Source organism: Coenobita brevimanus, chromosome 18 (genome assembly GCF_032717465.1).
Source record: "Coenobita brevimanus isolate Jiangsu-jjx chromosome 18, ASM3271746v2, whole genome shotgun sequence".
Lineage (NCBI taxonomy): Eukaryota > Metazoa > Arthropoda > Malacostraca > Decapoda > Coenobitidae > Coenobita > Coenobita brevimanus.
Genome location: NC_136971.1, coordinates 36342670 through 36348520, shown reverse-complemented (window position 1 = coordinate 36348520; position 5851 = coordinate 36342670).

Here is a 5851-nt window from a genome sequence, read left to right as displayed (position 1 = left end):
TATATATATATATATATATATATATATATATATATATATGATAGATATATATATATATATATATATATATATATATATATATATATATATATATATATATATATATATATATATATATATATATATATATATGCTAGTACATATAGATCATATTTAATTTTAAATTGTAAACAATAGTGTCTAATCTTACTTTTTTTTTTTTTTTTACAGATTAATTTGTGTTTGGACTGCAATATCCTGATCAGATCATGCCTACTCCTTCGTCTTCAAAGCGGAGAAAAAGCTACAATGATATTTTTTGCTACATCTGTGGCTGTTTCACTTTATCCTCTCAAAGGCGCAACATCACTACTTTCGTAAAACAAATGTACCTTGCTTATTTTAAGGTACCCATGGGAGACCAGGACAAAAGATGGGCTCCTCAAAAAATTTGTAGAACTTGTGTGGACTCTTTGAGATCTTGGTCTCAAGGCAAGAATGTCAATCTCAAATTTGGCATTCCCATGATTTGGAGGGAACCAAAAACTACACCGACGATTGCTACTTCTGTCTTGTTAACGTCAAAGGATTTAGCAGAAAAAACAAACAGTATTTGAAAAATCCCAATCTCAATCAGCTTTAAGGCCCATCCCTCATTGTGATGACATACCGATACCTATTTTTACTGACTTCCCAGATATTGATGATGGAACTTCAGTATCATTCTCGCATCTTTCCTCAAGGGGAGATGAACAAATCGATGTGGATATTCACCTATCAGAAACTTCGTTAGGCCAACCTTCATTGTTCAATGAGCTTGAGTTTAACGACTTAATTCGAGACTTGGGTTTGCCAAAACAATCATCCAAGTTGTTGGCTTCAAGGCTAAAAGAAAAAAACTCTTCTTCAGCATGGCACTAGCGTCTCATTTTATCGTAACAGAGAAGAGAAGCTGCGGAAGTACTTCACTTCAGATGACGAACTTGTTTATTGCAATGATGTTGAAGGACTTCTTTTGGAAATGGGATTATCAAGATATGTATCCGATGAATGGAGACTTTTCATCGACAGTTCAAAAAGAAGCCTAAAGTGTGTCTTGCTTCTCAATGGTAACACTTTCGGATCCATTCCTATAGGACACTCAGTGACCCTTAAAGAGGAATATGTCAACATAAAAGTTGTCCTGGAAAAGTTGATATACAGCGATAATGCTTGGATGATTTGTATTGATTTAATAATGGTGAATTTCCTTTTAGGGCAGCAAAGCGGCTACACGAAATACCCGTGCTATCTCTGCTACTGGGACAGTAGGGCAATGGAAGAGCATTGGGTTAAGGATGAGTGGCCATTAAGAGACAGCTTGACACCTGGACATAAGAACATCATAAATGAGCCATTGGTTGATCCGGATAATATCATTCTGCCACCACTTCATATCAAGCTTGGCATGAAACAGTTTGTTAAGGCTCTTGATCACTCCGAGATCTGTTTCAACTACATATGCTTAGCTTTCCCAGCGCTGAGTGAAGAGAAGAAAAAAGCCGGGATATTCGATGGCCCTCAAATCAGAAAGTTGCTGAACGATCCACAGTTTGTTGTCTCAATGTCTCCTATTGAGGTAAGAGCCTGGAAAGCATTTGCCAATGTTGTGAAAAACTTTTTAGGAAACCGGAAATCACACAACTACAAAGAAATCGTGAAAGAGCTCTTGTCCAGTTTGCAAGCAATGGGATGCAAGATGAGCATCAAATTGCATTACTTGCATAGCCATTTGGACAAGTTTCCAGAAAATCTTGGCCATGTGAGCGAAGAGCAAGGTGAGCGTTTTCACCAGGATATCAAAGTAATGGAAGAACGCTACCAAGGCCGATGGGACTGTAATATGATGGCTGATTACTGCTGGAGCCTTATGAGAGATGTTCCAGATGCTGCACACAAAAGAATGTCTTTGAGAAAAACATTTTGCATTTGAAATAACCCAGTGGTGTTACTGACTGTTTTTACTTTTTAGAGAAATGATTAAACTGTTGTTTTAACATTGTGTAACTTACCAGATCTATGGACCTATGGTTTACCAATTTTGCTTTTTTAAACTTATTAGATTATAAAAGGGCAATGTGAAATAAAAACAAAAAGAGCACTGTAGTTTGAGTATCATATTTCCAATAAATTGAATAATTGTACTCTGCCAATTCTTTAAACTTTACCGCAAAATTGAGAATTTTCAACAAACGTACGGCATACCATATCTCAAAAACCTGATGTGATAGACAAAAACTGATACCATATTCGGATTCAGCACCCCAAAATTACCTCAGATCCATTGCAAACAGTCACGCCAGAAAAACTGTGTTGACCAGTGTTTTGTTTATCACTCATTACTATCCTCCTCTGTGGCACTTAATTATCACCCTACCCAGCAACACGTACATATTTACATTAACCAGCAGTATCCATAAGTCGATAAGGAAATGATGCTAGGGATCTTGCTTAACCGACCAGAATACAGCTTTACGAGTTATCCCTACCGTGAGAAAGTTAATGTTTAGTGTTTTGAAAGTCCGCTTTCTAGTAACCATTAATGTTTAGTGTGTGTTGTTGTGCTTCCTGTGTTTACTCCCAGGAGTTAATGTGGGTTCCCTGTTACTGCATTTAAGCCATTTACTGCAAGAAACGGTGCTGGAGGCAGTGGAGCCGCCTGGTTATATCTGAACAACCACATGAAGGCGACCTTCTCCAACACCAACACAAAATGAAAGACAGCGAGAGAATGATATCACTAACAGCCAGTCTATTTCCCCTGAGCGAAAACTTATATTAGCAATACGAGGAGGCAGTTAACAAAAGATTGAAAACAGAAAGATGGAAGGTAACTGAATCTGTGTTTCAGAATAAAATGACTGAAGAAAAGACAAGCGGGGGAGAGAAAAATTGAAAGCATTTTACGTACACATTGAGTGAGAGATGACAGCAAGAGACAATGGAACCTGTCGACCGAGTGAAAAAGAGAGGCAAAAGGAGAGACGATGAATATTTGACTAGACAAGGACAGGCTGAAGGAGAGGATTAAAGTCTTAAAAAAGTAACTCAGATAATAAAAGATACAGAGACAAAACGAAAGGACAACAAGCAGTAGAGAGAATGAATAAATTAGAGGCAGGAGACAGTGACAGATAGGCATATAAACGAGAGAGAGAGAGAGAGAGAGAGAGAGAGAGAGAGAGAGAGAGAGAGAGAGAGACTGATAGGATTAAAGAGAGAAAAGAATTAAATGGACAGAGGGGGAAGGAGAGAAAATAAGAAGTAACACAAGAGTACCAAATGGCTGAACAGATCAAAGAGGAGACAGAAAGAGGAAAGTAAGTGAGAGAGAAGTAGAGAATGACTGAAGGAAGGATGGAAGGAGGGAGAGAAGGAGATGAGGAGAGGGAGAGGAGAAAAAGCGAAAGAAATAGATTTTAAAAACATTTGAGTGATAAAAGAGGAAGAGAAACAGGGAATGAATGAGAGGCAAGAGAGAAAGAAAAGAAAAAGGTGGCAGTTGAGGGAAAGAGTATAGGGGGTAAATGGAGGAATTCAAGGAGAGAGAGAGGGAGAGAGAGAAGGAGAGAGAGAGAGAGAGAGAGAGAGAGAGAGAGAGAGAGAGAGAGAGAGAGAGAGAAGAAACAGAGAGACAGACAGAGAGAGAAGAAATCTGAGAAACAGAATTGGCAAAGAAGTATAAAAGATAAGCTAAGGAATAGAAAGAACTTAAACTCTTATCACGAGACAAAGAGACAAACAGAGACAGGGACAGATATTAAACCGAGGCCAGCAGGCAAGGCAAAATGAAAGAAAGAAAAAGTAAAACCTTTGTGAAATGCACCAACAGAGCTAAAAATACGAGCCCCCCCCCAAAAAAAAAAATAAAAGGCAGAATCGTTCATTTATACAGCTGGGATAGGGAGGTGAAGATGGACGGTAAAAATAGAGCACCCGGGAAAAAATAAAGAGGAAGAAACTAACAGAGGGTGAAAGATCAGGAACATCGAGAGAAGGAGAAAGGGTGTGGGGTGTGAGTGAATAAAAAGGGACAGATAGGAGTAGGAGAGAAAAGCTGAGAGAGAGAGAGAGAGAGAGAGAGAGAGAGAGAGACTGGAAGTATCTTCGTGTGCTTGGCAGTATATGTTCTAATGTACCAATAAGTTTGCATGTTTCTCTGTCAATGATTTATGAATTAGTGTGTGAATTTGCGTGAGTGCTTGTGTGTGTTACTATGTTTTATGCGAGGAAGAAGGAACCAAAGGCCATGAGCCCGCAGTAACAGTTCCCTCCAAGAGAAAAACAAAATACAATATAGAGCCAAATTCAAGATCCGATCATTTTGAGATGCCTGGACACACTGCGTTTGAAAGACTGGAGATCATAGGCAGCAGGAAATACAGACAGAGGGAGACAGTTCCAGAGCTGACCTGTTGCATAAATGAAAGACTGGGAGTAACGGTTAACTCTTGCATTAGAGAGTTGGACAGAAAAAGGATGAGAGTTTGTTGCCAGACGGGTGCTACGCGCCCGTCGTAGAGGTGGAGGAATGCAAGCAGACAGTTCAGAGGAGCAGTGACCATTAAAGTAGCGATAGAAAAGAGATAAAGATGCAACAGTGCGGCGAAGAGACAGAGGTTGAAGGGAGTCAGTAAGAGGAGGAGAGTTAATGAGACGAAAAGCCTTTGACTCCACCCTATTGAGAAGAGCTGTATGTGGGGAGCCACCCCACACATGAGAGTTGTACTCCACACAGGGGCGGATAAAACCCCTGTATATAGTCAACAATTGCGCAGGGGTAAAGAAAGAGCAGAGTCGGCTTAGCACACCCAATCTCTTGGAAGCAGATTTTACAAGAGATGTAATATGATCTTTCCAAGATAAGTCCCGAGTAAATGAAACCCCAAGCATGTTCAAGGATGATGCAGGATTAAGCTGAATATTATTAAACATTAGTGGGTATACCTGTGGAAGATTTTGTCGGGTTGACAGGTGTAAGAACTGAGTCTTAGATGCATTAAAGACAACCATATTATTTTTACCCCAGTCAGAGATACGAGCCAAGTCAGACATTAGGTGTGCCATAGCCTCATCCCTTGTTTGTTGAAGTAACTGTTGAGATGGGCGTTGCGGGAACCGAATGGAAAGGTGAAGGGTGGAGTCATCAGCGTATGAGTGGATAGGGTTAGATGTACAGCTTAGAAGATCATTGATGAATAAAAGGAAGAGAGTTGGTGATAGGACAGAGCCCTGAGGAACACCACTGTTGATAGATCTAGGAGAAGAACGATGGCCGTCTACAACAGCGGCTATAGAACGACCAGAAAGGAAGCTAGCGATGAAGGCACAGATAGAAGGATAGAAACCGTAGGAGAGCAGTTTGGAAATTAAAGATTTATGCCAGACTCGATCGAAAGCCTTTGAGATGTCAAGTGCAATGGCAAAGCTTTCGCCAAAGTCCCGAAAGGAGGATGACCAGGAGTCTGAAAGGTGGAGAAGATCGCCAGTGGAGCGTCCCTGACGGAACCCATACTGACGATCGGAAAGAAGGTTGTGATAGGAAAGATGCCTTAAAATTTTTCTATTAAGAATTGACTCGAAAACTTTTGAAATACAGGACGTTAAAGCAATTGGACGATAGTTGGAGGGTTGGGAGTGGTCACCCTTCTTTGGGACTGGCTGAATGAGAGCAAACTTCCAGCAAGAAGGAAAGGTACAAGTTGACAGACAAAGACGAAAGAGTTTGCCTAGGCAGGGTGTAAGCACAGAAGCACAGTTCTTGAGAACAACAGGAGGGACCCCATCAGGCCCATATGCCTTGTTAGTACTGAGGCCAGTAATGGCAGAAAAT